The sequence below is a fragment of the Podarcis melisellensis genome (assembly GCF_964234715.1).
Source record: "Podarcis melisellensis genome assembly, chromosome: 14".
NCBI classification, from domain to species: Eukaryota; Metazoa; Chordata; class Lepidosauria; order Squamata; family Lacertidae; genus Podarcis; species Podarcis melisellensis.
In genome coordinates this window covers 26,208,816-26,225,805 of record NC_138546.1, presented here as the reverse complement: position 1 = coordinate 26,225,805, position 16,990 = coordinate 26,208,816, and the positions used below count along the sequence as shown (strand labels likewise).

Below are 16,990 nucleotides of genomic sequence, written 5' to 3'. Positions count from 1 at the left end.
TAAGTTGCCCATCAGGAGTAGACGCACCTGGTCAGCACACTCAGTGGACACACTGCTGCCTCATCCCGGTTCCAGCCTTCCCCACCCTATAAAGAGTTGTATTGTTTCTCTGTTTAACTTAAAACAATTATATCTAAATTTGCTTTGCATCTGTATAAATTCATAAATGCCAATTTTATGTAAATACTTTGCCTTTTTTGGAACAATGCCTTCAGCGGTGCTGCAACTGAGCTCTCATCAATGTTCCAGGCAAAGTGACCAAGCACTTCCCGCAGATTTGCCAAAGGAAGAGAGAACTGGGTTTTTTAAATAAAAAACCGCAAGCTGAGCTTCCCACTGCAGCCTGGCAACACATAAGGAACAATTCCCCGCGGAGCTGTTGCGATTAGATTTCACCCTGTGGCATTATAAAGCCTCTTCCTGCCAGGGAAGGGCACACCGTCCATCTCCATGAGCCCCTCATCTAATTTAAGTTGTTTATCTTGGTGGCAGCAAGAAAATGAGAGAGAGAGAAATTAAATCACAGTTCTGGAACTCTTGGTCTGGTTTATTACCCTCTTATTATACTTTCCCGAGTTGTAATACAGATTTTTGAGCCCCGTGCCCTCGGCCTCCTCGCAAGTCTGCCAGAACCTTTTAACGGTGACCCAGAGGATAGCTCCAGCCTTAGACATTATTGCATTCCCACTTATTCAGTCTGGGTCTCGTTCTGGCAAATGCAGTCATCTTGAATTGTTCTCAGCAAAATCTGCAGGTTTTCTCTTTTAACAAGTCTACCGGGCTCGCAGAATACATATCAAGTTATAACACTCATAAGTGGCCCGGGTCCATGGAAATGACAATATAGATGTCATCCTCTGTGACCCAGCCATTCGCTCTGGCTCCATCCTTGATGCAGGGTTCTGGAGTGAAGCATTGTGGTCCTCCGAGGAATGGAGCTGGCTGAGATCCCACCATGCTGTCGTCGGATGTCAGTGGATTCACATAACCACTTTTCACCAGTTCAGACCTTGTGGCTCATCTGAATCCACCCCAAGGGGCTAGATAACCCCAGATAGGAATTGTTGTGGTGGTGTGTTGGCAGGGAAAGCAGCTGGGCAAATCGCCACCAGTGCAACTTTTTCATATGACATCACGTAAGGACATAAAACAAGTCACTGGCCCATCTAGCAATCCTCATAATCTTCTCAGACTTGTTGGAGAGGCTGTGGAAAAAGAGGCAGCTTTCCCTACCTATGGAGGGATTGCCCGCAGGTATTCCAGTTCTGGACAATGGTTAGTCAAGAAATGATGCAAATCTTCAAACATCCCATTCCAACTGCACCACAGCTTTGCCTACTAAAACTATGGTAGGATCAACTGACAGGTTTCAGTTCTCAGGAACTCTTGACATAGATGCTGGTGGCTGCAAGCACCTCGGTCACCCCACAATGGAAGACTCTATAGAATTTTCAAGTTTGTCTTTGGCATGGAAATACATGTAGCAGCTGAAAAAATGACTCATAAATTGCATGTTGCCAATGGCTTGGAGGAACCAGAAATACGGACATACAGGACTCCCTCTCCAGAGTACAGCATGAAACTTAGTTTTGCTAATGCTCTCAAGTACTTTACCTACCTAATATTAAGTCTCTCTTGGATATACGTCAAAGTGCAAGTAGATAAATAGCTACTGCTCCGGCGGGAAGGTAAACGGCATTTCCATGCGTTGCTCTGGTTCACCAGAAGTGGCTGAGTCATGCTGGCTACATGACCCGGAAGCTGTACGCCGGCTCCCTCGGCCAATAAAGCGAGATGAGCGCCCCAACCCCAGAGTCGGCCACGCCTGGACCTAATGGTCAGGGGTCCCTTTACCTTTACCTAGGTTGGTGGCCATCACCGCCTCCAGTGGAAGGGAGTTCCACGGTTTAACTACATGCTGTGTGAAGAAGGTCCTTTCCTTTATCTGTCTTGAATCTCCCAACAAAAGAATTGGTTGTGATCATTAGAAACACCCACTCAATGGCCGGCGGGCAATTAAGTGCTGTGGTGGAAGCCATGTTAAAAGGCAGGCAAGGATAAGAGGCCGACGAGTGCAGCAAGGCATCCGTGCGGAAGGAGACGGCAGCTACGGGGCTGTAATGCTTTGCGGAGCGTGCTTAATGGAAATATCAGCTCAGGCCTGCGAGAGACGCGGCGTTCATGTATAATCAAATGAGGCTTTTCAAACACTTCTGAGCGCCCGCCATCTGCTCTGCTGCAATGTACTGGCAGCTCATTCCAAATCCTGGCTCGTTTGCAGATTTCTGCGCTGGGACAGCCGTGCGAGGGAGGGTGCGAGGGGCGCTGCACTTCAGGGCAAGCAGCATGACGGTGAATTGCCCCCACCCCTTTTAATCACTTACGATGCATTGAAGGTGTGTTGGGCTGTAGGAAGTGCTTTGTCAGGACTTCTCATAGATGACGCTCGCAGCTGGCCTCTCCTGGAAAGCGTCGATGGTCTCCAGGACTGGGCCTCCTGCACAAACACCCCAGGAGGAATCAGTAATAAGATTCTTGCACAGGGAAGAACATCAGAAGATCCTGATGGATCAGGCCAGTGGCCATGAGCAAGTCCTGAGCACAAAAGCCCTCTAGCCTCCTGCTGTTTGTACCAACTGGTATTCAGACACATTGCTGCCTCCAATGTTCTCCCCTGGGGCCAAAAGACTTCCCTTTGTTTTAAATCAAGTTTCTAGTCCTCGTGTTTCTCACAAAAGGCTTGATTTTAATAGGAAGCGCTGGGATGAGAAAAAGGGAGGGGGTGAGTCAGTGTTTTACTGATATGGTGAGAAGGAAAAGGAAAAGCAAGAATTAACAGCCCCTCTCCATTTCGCTGGTTGTGGGACTCTGTGCAAGCTGAAACCTCGGAGAAGAAAAAGTAAAATCACACAGTTTTTTCCTTCGGGAGAGCAAAACAGAGTCGAGCAAGCTGATACAAGATGAAGTGTCCCCTCTACTTCCTGCTTTAGACTAGTCAATAAATCTTAAAGGGGACATGCAAGAACCTAGGAACACAAGTCCTTCAATAAATTTGGCTCTAGAATTGGCCCTGGCAGAGGGTTTGACAAGATGACCATTGGGGGCCCTTCTCGCAGGGATTGCATTACTCAGATTAACATCACAGCCTTGTGAGGCTGCACAGCGCAGGACCCCTCTGTGGCAGACCATTCTTGCGAGGACAGGGATGCTGCAGGCACTGGGAGCACATGCTTCTGCTGAGGGTGCCATCACTGCAATCCTTGGCCTTGCCCCACCCTGCCTCTGCTACGCAAGGGTCTATGTCTATGATCTTGGAAGGCGGCAGAAGGAAGGGCAAGGGCTGTCATTGAAACACCTTTCTAATCTTTGTGCATCCCTGCATGAGAAAATGGTCTCTGTGCAGCTGGCTTTCCCCCCTCTTAGTTCAGATTGCCCCATCTCCTTGTGGGATGTAAACACAGGAGCAGTCAATGACAACATTCCTAGAGTGTACATGTTAGAACATGGGGAGGGATGTCTGTCTAGCAAGCAGGTAAACTTCCTGGGGACGGACTTCCTCCGCATGTGACCAGAGGTGGGTGTGGCCTCACCTGTGCAGGTAAATGATAAAAGCACAGGGCAGGCAGCCATATCTCTCTCTCTCATCTTCATCTTCTGAAGGAGCAACATGCCCTCTTGGCTCTCAGCCAAGAGAGGACAGTACGATCTTCCTATAAGATAGATTCTGAGTGTATTTTACCTTTTTTAAGCTGTCTGCCTTCTGGGATCATATTGTGAACAGAACGTGAGTAAACTCTTTTATACTTTTATAAAGACTGTGTCGTGTCTTGTATTTGAAGAGGGAACAAAGGGGAAATTACCAGAGTAATTATTATAGAGGTTCTAGCGAACCTGTGAAGACGTTACCGTTGCGAACTTAAAGGGGAATGTCTATGAACTCTGCTGATATTTTGGGAACTTGTTAGCACAAGTTGGATAAGGATTTAATTAGTCAATATATCCTCTCCTGCACCCCAGAACATTCCCACACTCCTAGCATCCTTTGGCTGTTCTGGACTGCAATTCCCATCAGCCCCAGCCAGCATGGGAGCTGATGTACTACAAAACCAGTGTTTCTGTGCAGTGTAGCGGTTAGAGTTGCCCCACCCGGAACTGGAAGACCAGGGTTCAGATCCCCACTCAGCCAGAAAGCACACTGGGCCGGTCACTGTCTCTCGGCCTAGCCTACCTCACAGGGTTGTTGTGCAGATTAAAGGAGGTGAGGGAGAACCACGTACACTACCTCGAGTTCCTTGGAGGAAAAAAAAGTCAGGATATAAATGCAATAAATAAATAAATAATAGCATACCTGTAGGGTAGCAGGGCGGGGAGGGCTGTCCTGTTGCATTTGGGGAGGCTCAAGCCAATGTGTTTTGGGGGTTGCAGGTGCTAAGAAAGCATAGAATGACAGGATCATTTGTAAGGGACCCATGGGGTCATCTAGTCCAACCCCTTGAACTAGATGCAGTGTGACTCTTTTCCTTTCAAACAGGACCAACCTTTGGGGTGTTAGTCTTATGGGGAGGTGGTTAGCTGGCTGGAAGTGACACTGAGATTAGCCAGGAAAAACTGGATTCTCCTAAGGAATCTTCATTAAAATACATGTTCCATGCATTTTAATTTATTGGATATTCAGTAAACAGCTTTTGCTAATTAATGTCCTGATTCACCTCCTCTCTCTCTCTCTCTCTTTTTCTCTTTCTCTTTCCACAAAAGTCCAAGTTGGATTCCATCTTGCCATCAGCCCGGCTGATTTTCCACAAAGGGAAGGAGAAGAGACACAACCGCTTTGTGTCTCAGAGGTGTGCTCAATAACTCCCAGTGTAAACAGCGCTGAATGGTTTCGTCTGGACTTCATTTGATCATTGTCGCGGCTGCCGCCGCCACCACACAGAGATATTAAATTCATCTCTGCAGCTATTTATGGCTCCAGATAGCTGCCGGATTTGCATAGCATGTTCCTTAATACAAACAAGACTCTGAGTCCCAGAGCTTTTGTGGAGAATTCCTCACCGTCTGCCCTGTTCAGTTGTTAAATGCATTTATACAATTTGTTCTCTGAGCAGAAATCCCTGCCGGGAGGGACTCTATGTGCTCAGATAACTTAAAACTGACTGGGGCAATCATTTGGATGCAAGGTAACAGGGGGTGAAAACTCCCAGGCAATTCTCCCACGTGGGGCTCCCATTGAAAATGAGGTAAAATCCATACCGCAATCCTAAGGCTGCTCTGAGTTGTTCAACAACTGAAGCTGAACCTGTTGGATTTCAGTGGGAGAATTTCACAGATGATTTAGTTCATGATGAAGAACATAAAGGGAAGGTAAAGAGACCGCTGACAGTTAAGTCCAATTGTGAACGATTCTGGGGTTGCGGTGCTCATCTCGCTTTACAGGCCAAGGGAGCCGGCATTTGTCCGCTTCCGCAGACAGTTTTTCCGGGTCATGTGGCCAGCATGACTAAGCTGTTTCTGGCGAACCAGAGCAGCGCACGGGAACGCCGTTTACCTTCCTGCCGGAGTGGTACCTATTTATCTACTTGCACTGCATGCTTTCAAACTGCTAGGTTGGCAGGAGCTGGGACCGAACAACAGGAGCTCACCCCATCATGGGGCCTCAAACCGCCGACCTTCCAATTGGCCGACCACAGTGCCACTCGCGTCCCATGAAGAACATAGAATCCTAGAATTGTAGAGTTGAAAGGGACACCAAGGGTCATCAGGTCCAAACCCTGCAAGGCAGGAGGCCTAGCTAAAGAATCCATGGCAGAGGGCAAAAACCTCTGCTGATGGAGGGTCCACAACCTCCCAATGGAGTCCATTCCACTATCAAACAGCTCTTATCATCAAGCAGTTATTCCAAAGGTTTAGTTGGACTCTCCTTTGTCGTTTGAATCCATTGGTTCAGGTCTTCCCCTCTGGAGCAGCAGAAAGCAAGCTTGCTCCATCTTCCATATGACAGCCCTTCAGATATTTGAAGTCAGCTATCGTTTCACCTATTGGTCTTCTCTTCCCCAGGCTAGTCGTACCCAACTCACTCAACTATTCCTCACTGGTTTGGCTTTCAGACCCCTTATTATCTTGGTTGTCCCTCCTTGGTGCACGTTCCAACTTGTCAACATCCTTCTTCAACTGTAGTGCCCAGAACTGGACATAGGACTCCAAGTGGGGTCTTAACAAAGCATAAAAGAATAGTACCATTACTTCCCTTGAATGAGACCCTAGACTATTGTTGATGCAGCTTAGAATTGCATTAGCTTTTTTTGCTGCTGTATCACAGGGCTGCATCCAGGCCATAGAGACACAAGACTAGAAGGGCACTGACGTCACTTCCTGTGAAGAGGAACTCAGAGCTACAGGGCAAGCTCAGCTATGTCTTGGCTCTTTCCCAGTTTTCCAGTAAGAGACTTGGAAGGAAACAGTCAAGACCACCTTTGAAATACGACATGTAACTCCACTTGGTAACAAAAGTAGAAAGTGAAGAGTGTCTGGACAATGCCTTGGCCAGACTCTTCTTTTGCTCTGCCTTGGAATTCAGAGACGGATCTACAAATTCATAATATTGTTCCCCATGGTGGGAAGAAGGAGGAAGTTACTGGTCACAGTGCATTGTTGGACATGAATGCAAAGGTTGAATCTTAATCCAGATTTATGGTTTGGTTATGAGTTCAGATGTGTCAGGCACTGCAGAAGAACAGGCAACGGAGAGACCATTAAAAAAGAAAAACCCAAAGCTTTTTGTTTCCTTCCACTAATTTAACAATTAAGAAACTGATCTCCTTTTGGAAAGGAGAACAAAAGGGCCTAACAGATCCAATTCCTGCCCAATCTTTCATAGAAAACCTGTATTTTCCTTGGAAAAGCTGTATTTTGTTACGCTCTGGGGGAGGTCTTTAAAAACTTGAACCTTGCAATGACCTCTGGTTTTAAATGAATACATTGCACTGAACTGGAAACTAGAACTGTATCAAAACTTCTCTCTCTGTGGTTTGAGTTGACTTCCTCCTCCCTTGCCAACAAACACTATTCATATCTTGCTCCCCCCTTTTTTTTTTTAAATCAGTGTTTCTGTGGTTTTCAAAAGATGCAGAGCACTACTTGGCTGTGCTGGAGTCACTCACGGTGTACTTTTAATACTTCCCCTTTGAGGGTACATGGTATGTACAAAATGTTGGCACACACATGAGTTCTTCACATTACTCTCCGCTGCTTTCTCAACACCTGAGAGTTGGCCAACTCCCAAGGAGTGCGTTGCATGAGATAGGATCTCAGAGCACCAAAAGCACAGCAAGATTCTCAATCTCTGGTGCAGAAAAAATATACATGTGTTGGAGGTTCCAGGAGTTGCTCTGGCTGAGATCTGAGGCCTGCCTCCTCTTCCCAGACTGCCCAGCTCCCACACAAGTAGACATCCGCTCTCTGGAGTTAAGAAAGCCATTAAACGTTGCGTGTGAACCAACCCAGAACGGCCTCCTCCAAACATCTGAGAAGCGCAGAAAGTCTTCAAGGGGTCACTTTATCTGAAATCTGACTCTCTAGAAGGCTACCTTGGAGGGAGTGTTTCAAGAAGCGGACGTTCCCTTCGCTGCCAAATGAGACTCAGACACACACACATGGATTTCAATGGGTCTTGTGTTGGGTTCCTTTCTGAGCTCCACTTCTGTTTTTCTTTTTCTTTATGGCCTTGTAAAATGTGCCTGGACAATAGCTCACATTTATCCGGTCCGTGACAGACTGCCAGCTGGCAAAGCGGAAAGCGCCTGTTTGATCCAAGGGCAAAGCTACATGTTACACGGGAGGACCACGACTGTATTTCCTGAATTTAACCCTAGAATAGTAGAATCATAAGAGCTATAGAGCTGGGAAGGAACTCCAAGGGTCATCTAGTCCAACCCTCTTCAATGCAGGAATCTCAGCTGGTTTCGCTCAGTTTCACATCATTAGAATCTTAAGCTCAGCTTGCCACATTTTTACACCAATTTGATACTTCTTTTTATTTGTTTATTTATTTAATTGTTTTCCTATTATATCACGTCATCAGCGTGTACTGTGTTGCAGTCATACGTAAGGTACTAAGAAGGCATAGCATAAAAATAGAACATGCATAAATGAGTTATAGTGGTAAACATAATTTATTCCTCCAACTTACTTAACTGTTATGCATCTTAAATTTTTAAAGGTTAGTGTTTCAGTCTGCATTTCCCCTAATATACATACTTTCCCCAAGCATTTTTCTTTAATAGAATGCACGTTGGCATGTTAATTGTACCAATAGATGCATTTTAGGCACGCATGCACTTTTGAACACCTGTTTTAGTTGGATAACTGCACCTCAAAATTAGGAGACATGCTGATTTCAAAGGTAGTTGCCTTGAAGTGTTGCTTCAAGTAGCAACATTCAAGTTAGAGTTTCAGACTAGGACCTGGGAAACCAGGGTTTGAATCCCCACTCAGCCATGCATGGGCATAGCCAGGATTTGGGGGGGGGCAGGCCTTTTGTTAGGGCTGGCAAGCCTTTTCTTAGGAGGGGGGCAGCATCTGAGTTAGCTATGTATTTTTATTGATTTAGGGAGGACAGCTGCCCCTCCATGCCCCCCCCGGCTACACCTATGCAGCCATGAAGCTTGCAGGGTGATCTTGGGCCAGTTACTGCCTCTCAGCCAAACCTACCTCACAGGGTTGTTGTGGGAATCAGTGGGGAGGGCAGAGAACCATGTGTGCTGCCTTCAGCTGCTTGGAGGAAATGGTGAAATATAAATACAATAAATAAACAAACAAACATGGTTAAACAGAAAAACAAACAAACCCCAATCACATTAAACCAACCCACTCAAAGGCTAAATAAACAAGGCAAATTTGGCTCTAAAAGTTAATGGCAAAATGCCAGGAAGATCTCCATTGGGAGGGAATTCTATATTCGGGGCACAGAAGTCGACCATCTTCTCTGGTAGCCAGTGATTTTACCTCCACAGGCAAGGCCCTCCAACGACAATGTTACGAAGCAATCTAGAATCTAAACTCAACCCTTGATTTGATCAACTCCAGGCACAGGTCTACAAGGAGGAGACATCTTTTGGGACCTTCTCTTCACCATGGCTTCTTCAGCTTCCAAATAATAGAAGCATTTAAGCAGGCAACTACGCTTGAGGGGGGCAAAACACAACTGACCCACCAATTGTTTGTGCTTTTTTAAGTGTGTGATGAGCTTTCTGAGGGTCAGAGCAGTTTGACTCCCTCAGAAGGTGATGGAATTTCCTTCCTTGGAGGTTTTTAAGCAGAAGTTGGATGTCAGGGAGGCTTTAGCTGAGATTCCTGAATTGCGGGGTGGGGGGGTGGACTAGTTAACCCTCAAGGTCCCTGTCCAACTCTACAATTCTATGAAATAAGCAAGAAGTGCAAATATGATAAAGGTAAAGGGACCCCTGACGATTAGGTCCAGTCGTGGCCGACTCTGGGGTTGCGTGCTCATCTCGCTTTACTGGCCGAGGGAGCCGGCGTACAGCTTCCGGGTCATGTGGCCAGCATGACTAAGCTGCTTCTTGTGAACCAGAGCAGCGCACGGAAACGCTGTTTACCTTCCTGCCGGAGAGGTACCTATTTATCTACTTGCACTTTGACGTGCTTTCGAACTGCTAGGTTGGCAGGAGCAGGGACTGAGCAACAGGAGCTCACTCTGTCGTGGGGATTCGAACCGCCAACCTTCTGATTGGCAGGTCCTAGGCTCTGTGGTTTAACCCACAGTGCCACCCGGGTCCCTTTTGCAAATATGATAGAGCTACCTTATAACAGGATCAGGACAGTCTTCCTCCCACATCCCTCATTGCTAGCATCTTCTGGCCAAGTCAAAAGGTCCACCAAGCGGAATAAACTGTAAGGGCAGGACAGGAAACAGGTGGGACACAGCTGACCAGGAATGAAGCTGCAGCAGGGGAGGGAGGGGGCAAATAATTGCCTAAAATCCCTGCCTATCGAAGTTGTTAATCAAGCCTTCTCCCCGCCACTTTGCTCTGCTCCCTTTTCTTCTTCTTGACTCCAGCAAGTACTTTAACATCCTTCCCTCCCTCCTCTCCTTCTTCTTCAAAATTAAAGGGGGGGGAGAGACAGTGGTGGAACAGATAAGAGATAATTGCCTGGCTTTGACTCTGCCATTGATGTGAAAATAGGATTGGAATTACTCACTCTGGTTGAAAGGTTAGTTGAAGGTTATTACAGGGAAATTGTTATTCATACATTCCCCCCCCGCCCCACCCCCTCCGCCTGCTCCCCCTGTGCTGCTGGATAGCCTAAAAGATTAAATCCACTGAGTGCATAATGACCCATCATGGCGGACAATGGAGGGGGAATCTCAAGAGACGCCAGATAACGGAACAGAGGGCCTGCTGAATAATTCATGGGCCGGCAGACATCCCTTGCTAACAGATTACATGCGGGTTTTCATTAGAAGGGAAACCATTTAAAGCAGATTTCAAAAAAAAAAAAGGAGAGAGAGAGGGGAAAAAGCTGATATTTCTGAAGAGAAGTGGAATTACCATAAGCATTTCTGCACGGTTTGTTTATGCCTTTATAAGTCAGCCTTTCCCCTGACCTTCATACTGAGGGAGGGAGGCCGAAAAGGGATGAAGAGAGGCCTTTGTTCGCAGAGGCCTGCATCCCATTTCAAGAGCCAGCGCAGGGATGGGCTTTCCTCCAGCGCAGGCAGAGACTTAGATGAATTCGTAGAGGAGAGGCCTATGGGCAGTGGCGTAGCGTGGGTTGTCAGCACCCGGGGCAAGGCAAGTAATTTGCGCCCCCTAACCCGTGGATTTGCGCCCCCTAACCCCCAGATGTTGCGCCTGGTGCGGCCAGCCCCCCCTGCACCCCCCACGCTACGACACTGCCTATGGGTGGCTACTAGCAATGATGGCTATGCTCTCGGCCTACACGGTCGAAAGCGGCAACGCATCTGAATATCGGTTGCTGGAAACCACAGGAAGGGAAAGGGCTCTGGGTTTCCTATGGAGGCATCTGGGTGGCCACTGTGAAGACAGGAAGCTGGGCCAGATGGGCCAAGGGCCTGATCCAGCAAGCACTTCTGGTGTTCCCGTGACTTAAACGGCACACACAAAATACTCGTTGGAGAAGGCGGGCACTGAGAAACTCAGACCACCCAAGGAAAGTAAGGGAAACAGCAACCGTTTTACAGTGGTACCTCAGGTTACATACGCTTCAGGTTACAGACTCCGCTAACCCAGAAATATTGCTTCAGGTTAAGGACTTTGCTTCAGGGTGAGAACAGAAATCAGTCTCTGGCGGCCTGGCGGCAGCAGGAGGCCCCATTAGCTAAAGTGGTGCTTCAGGTTAAGAACAGTTTCAGGTTAAGAACGGACCTCCGGAACGAGTTAAGTACTTAACCCGAGGTACCACTGTATACAAATCCAATTGGTAAGCAGGAGACGCATAATCGCAGGGTTGTGGGTTTTAGTCCGAAGTTGTAGGGAAAGATTTCTGCATTGCAGGGGCTTGCACTAGATGATCCTTGTGGTACCTTCCAGTTCTACAATTCTGGGATTCCGTGGCTGCATTTGCAATACTGGACTGTGGGGTTTGGAGGCGGAGGCTGGGACTTGTATGCTGACAATATAGCTGGGCTTGCTGTGGAAAAACGTGCCTGCATGAGGAGCAGCTGGTCTACAATAACACCCGTCTCGAAACAGCCGAGGTCTCTGAGGTCTCAGCACACACCATCAGTCACTGGGAGCTTCCTGGTTGCCCCTGACAGCAACTCTGACATCCGAGCCACAGCTCATTTCCTGCCTTTGCTGGAGTGGTAGGAATAAATAGTCTGCCAACAAATCACATCTCTCCAAGAGGAGATGGAGAAAGAAAAACCAGTTCAGGAGTCTGATGGATGTTGCTTGGATGCAGCCTGCCTTTCCTCCACCAAAGTAGGAAGACTGATTAGCTCTGATTCCTGCATTGCCGGGGGCTGGACTAGATGCCTCTTGGGGTCCCTCCGAACCCTACAATTCTATGATTCTGTGACTGGCATAACTGACAATGTTGTTTGGGGGTTGGGGTGTTTTATTAGGGGGTTGCTGCTATTGGTTTTTTGTATCTTTATTTCAGAACCTGTGATTTGAGTGGAAATTGTTTGGTCTGGTTGTGTATTTTTTATGTTTTATTTATTGCTTATGGCTACTTTTGTTATGTTATACATGTGAGTTTTTTTAAGTTGTAAGCCACCTTGAGCACAGTTTGGGCTGTGTAAAAGCGGCATACAAATAAGATTATTTGTTGTGTTTGTACGTACGAAGGAGACAAGGGCTTTAGGCATCACAGACGAGTTCTTGAAGCCATGCTTTTTCAATAAGGGAGGATGGATCTGATAATAAAACAAGTTGTTTTCTGAAAGAAAGACCCCTGATCCTCCCAAGACATTTACTAAACACTCCTCATTTATTCCTGCAGACCAGCTTAAGCGCTTAATTTCAACGGAGCAGGTTGGTTGCATTATATTAAAGTCTAATTGTTTGTCAAACATGTGCTTGTTGGGAGTTAACCATGGCCTGATCCGTATCTATTTGTTGTTCCATCGACCTCAACAAATACGTTTTAGGGAACTAATCAGCATTTAGTATACAGGCAAATGTTTATCTCCTTATATCTAAATGGAATCCTAATTAAAGCCACCCAGTTCGCATCGCTGCCTTTCCAAACTCCACATGGATTATGCTGGGCAGTTTAGCAGGTTGCCAGCTCCTGTTATTATTTGTTTATTACTAAGACCTGGGTGGGTGAGTTGAAAGGAGTTGAACTGACCCAGCTGTGCCCACCTGGGTATTCTGTGCAGCATCAGCAGAGGCAGCTGGGATGGGGATGGAGGCGAGGTGCTGTGGTCCACAGGACTTCCATCATCAGGAAAGTCCTATGTCTTGGAGCTGGCCCACCAATGAGTCAGGGTGCAGCAGTTGCCTCTCAGGGTGCTAGTCTGTACAGTAATTCAATACATCCATAAAATACATCTCTAAAACCAACAATGCAAAATGTGCCACTGCAACCTTTCCTTGCAAATCCTGCTTGCATATGACAACCTGGAAACCACATTGCTCCTTTTTAGTGAAAAGTAGGCCCTGTTAGATAGGCCCATTGTGCTCCCATTTCACAGATAAGGGGATTATTATCAGAGGCAGTGACTGAACGGACCCCTTGGCAAAGACAGAACTTAAATGAGAGAATCCAGCTGGACTTCCGTAAAAATTTACCTAGTGCACAACATGGTTTTAAAATCCAATCCCATAAGGATCTTGTTGGAAATGCTATCAAAGTACTGCAAAGCCATCTGATAAGAACAGCAAGTGTGTGTGTGTGTGTGTGTGTGTGTGTGAGAGAGAGAGAGAGAGAGAGAGAGAGAGAGAGAGAGAGAGAGAGAGAGAGAGAGAGAGGGAGGGAGAGGGAGAGGGAGAGGGAGAGGGGCAGGCTGCACTTTCATCTTGCTCTGCTTAGCAACAACATCAAAAAGAGCCTTCAGGTAAAAGCTTTCATGTTCTTGGCTTCCATTTATTCTGCCTACCAGAAGCCCTTTCACAATATAACAGCAGTTGGTGTGTAACTCAGTCAGCATGCACTAATGCTTCTAGCGATCACAACTAAAGATTTCGGTTGAGAATCTGCTTTGGGAGCAGTGGCTTGAGTTATACAAGGAGGAAATGCCCATAAGTGTGCAGTACTGGAGTGATGGTGGGGCAGTGATGGCGGGTGGGAAGACTGAGTGGGGTGGGGGACACCATAACGGGACCCCCTCCCCTTTGGCCTGACCATCCTCCATTCCCTCTCTACAGCAGTGTACTCATTCTCAAGCAGTGCTTTTTTTCTATAAAAAAAGTTTAGGGGTACTCTCATTTTCCTGCTTAGATTGAAATTCTGCCCCTCAATGAGGCCAAACTTAGATTCACAAAATGTTTAGGGGTATGCCAACCCCTCACTTAAATCTGAATTCCCAGCGCTGGACTGCAGAGCCCTTCAAAACAGAAGACTGCTTCAGAGAAAGGGCTTCAAAGCAGGATACCTGTCTCCTCGCCCCTGGGGGGGGGGGGGAGCACTGTTCTCAAGGAATATTATTTTTTGATGTTCTGCCTGCAGATAGAAAAATAGAGAACAATTTTTCTACCTCTCTTATAACTCCAGAACTCCCAGGCATGCTGGAAGATTGCAGACAGTTAACCCAAGGTACCACTGTACTTTCTTTTAAGAACTTAATTCGTTCCGGAGGTCCGTTCTTAACCTGAAACTGTTCTTAACCTGAGGTACCACTTTAGCTAACGGGGCCTCCTGCTGCCACCACACCACCGGAGCACGATTTCTGTTCTCATCCTGAAGCAAAGTTCTTAACCCGAGGTACTATTTCTGGGTTAGCGGAGTCTGTAACCTGAAGTGTATGTAACCTGAAGTGTATGTAACACAAGGTACCACTGTACTACTTCACGCAGCACAGAGTTAATCGAGGCAGGAATGGCTTTAAAAGAGATTCGGACAAATTCCTGGAGGAGAAAGCTATCAATGGCTGCTAGCCGTGATGGCTCTGCTCTGCCTCCACAGTTGGAGGCAGTGATGCTTCTGAATATCAGTTGCTGGAAACCACAGGAAGGGAGAGGGCTCTTGTGCTCGGCTCCTGCTTCCTGGTCTCCCATGGGAATCTTGTTGGCCACTGTGAGAACAGGGTGCTGGACTAGATGGGCCATTGGCCTGATCCAGCAGGCTCTCCCTGTGTTCAAATGCAGTGGTTCAAATACCGGTACATGTTTAGTGCTCAGTAGGGCCGGTCCTATAATGAGGCAGCATGAGGCAGCTGCCTCAGGTGGCAGATGGGGAGGGGATAGAGCTGTGAGTGCCATGTGGCCTACCCTGTACCCTTTATGCTAGCCTGCTACTCTCAACTGCCATGGAAGATACTTTCATTTCACCAGTACTGGAGTAAGGTTCAACGGCTCCTTTACTTGGCTTCCGTATGTGCCTTGGCAGAGGGTACCATCTTGTCCTTCACCTCAGGCAGCAAAATGTCTTGAGCCAGCCTTGGCGATCAGAAGACAGAAAACAGGCAGCCTTGAGATCTGGTGGTGAGCAAGCTGGAGTGCAGAAAGGTTCTCAGTGCCAGATAATCTGTTTGATTATTTACTTGCATCCAACTTCATCACAGCAGGCCTATGGAAATCCATCCGTCTCGGTTCATCAGGACCTGCTCTGATCATGTCTCCTGTTGGATACACCCCAGGGATGTCTGAGCTGGAAAAGGAAATCCAAACTTATTTTGGATCAGATCCCTAATATAACATGAACATTCTGTTTCTCTTAGATGATAAACTAGGGGTGAGGAGACAGGTGTCCTGCTTTGCAGCCCTTTCTCTGAAGCAGTCTCCTGTTTTGAAGGGCTTTGCAGTCCAGAGCTGGGAATTTGGATTTAAGTGAGGAGTTGGCAGATGCCGCAAGACTCCAGTCAGAAGCTAGCTAAGAGCCTGATCCTGCAGCACAGGGACAGATAACTGGGGAAACAAAGAACTTCAAAATCAGGTCACAAACTCTGCAGAGGAGGTCTGCCCTGTGTTCGTAGCTTTCACCTCCACATGCTCCAGCAGTTGCCTTTTCTAAGTACACACTTCCTTCCCACAAAATTGTTCGATTTGAGGCATCAACTGGGCCACGGATGTGAAAAGGAAATGCTTCAGGAAGCCTGATCTGACAGCTGTGCCTTTTGCCTCATGTTGCTTATTGACCTCCGGTTGTTTCCCCACCATCATGGGAGATGGAAGATCGATGGACCGTGCAGAGCGGAGCACCTCATTGCCTCATCGACTGCGGCCAGAGAGACGTAAACATGGATCTCTGGGTGAACTTTGGAGAGTTTCTAATTGAAACATTAGACCGCTGCACCTCTGACACTGCTGGGGTTGATTTCGCTTCTCATTTAGAGCTGTGGTTTCCTCACACTGGCCAATGCACCGGGTTTTGCTCAACGTATTTTCTCCATGCCACGCTTCGCTGTTGCTTACGTTTTGGATTTTCCAACCGCCTTCTTCATCTGGGGCTAAAAATGCAAATGAGGCTTGTGTTTCGCACTCCCCCCCCCCCCAAGCAGCTAGCCAGGTGCATTTCAGTTCACAATCTCCTATTTCTTACCCGCTAATGAGGAAGCAAGGGACACAGGTGGTGCTGTGGGTTAAAGCCTCAGCGCCTAGGACTTGCTGATCGAAAGGTCGGCGGTTCGAATCCCTGCTGCGGGGTGCGCTCCCGCTGCTCGGTCCCAGCGCCTGCCAACCTAGCAGTTCGAAAGCACCTCCGGGTGCAAGTAGATAAATAGGGACCGCTTACCAGCGGGAAGGTAAACGGCGTTTCCGTGTGCAGCTCTGGCTCGCCAGAGCAGCGATGTCACACTGGCCATGTGACCCGGAAGTGTCTCCGGACAGCGCTGGCCCCTGGCCTCTTAAGTGAGATGGGCGCACAACCCCAGAGTCTGTCAAGACTGGCCCGTACGGGCAGGGGTACCTTTACCTTTTTAATGAGGAAGCAGAGGGCGCCCGGGTGGTGCAAAACAGGATCTTCCTTCTTAATATATTTCGACTGAACTGCTAGGCAACCACAGGCAGGGAGAAATGAGCTCCTGTAAGCTTTCTCCACAGACTGATTGCTGGTTTCTGGAAGGCACCATCAGAAAATAAAAATCCACATTCTGTCCCCATGCCGAGAGCTAAGTGTCCCATCATTTCTACTGCAAGACATGAGCAAGAGGTCGTGCAAGGTTGCAGGATCTGGCCTTCCATCTGAATGCAAGTCCAGGCACATACCCTGCAACATTTCTCCAATGAAAATCGGGATGTCCTATTCCATAACAACAACAACAGCTTTATTATTTTATACCCTGCCCCAGCCAGTCTGGGTGGCTTCCAACATATATAAGAACATAATGAAACATTAAACATTAAAA

At 47.5% G+C, this 16,990-nt stretch overlaps 2 long non-coding RNA genes across 2 annotated transcripts in view; one reads left to right on the top strand and one right to left on the bottom strand.

The window, feature by feature from the left end:
* LOC309356999 overlaps positions 1-16,990 on the top strand; it is a 401,715-nt gene that overhangs the window by 53,949 nt on the left and 330,776 nt on the right. The window lies entirely within an intron of this gene.
* LOC309356960 lies at positions 1,151-8,767 on the bottom strand. The gene is made up of 3 exons (XR_014162964.1): positions 8,707-8,767; positions 1,913-2,759; positions 1,151-1,265 (listed from the first exon to the last, which is right to left on the bottom strand). It is a non-coding gene; the product is annotated as an uncharacterized lncRNA (long non-coding RNA).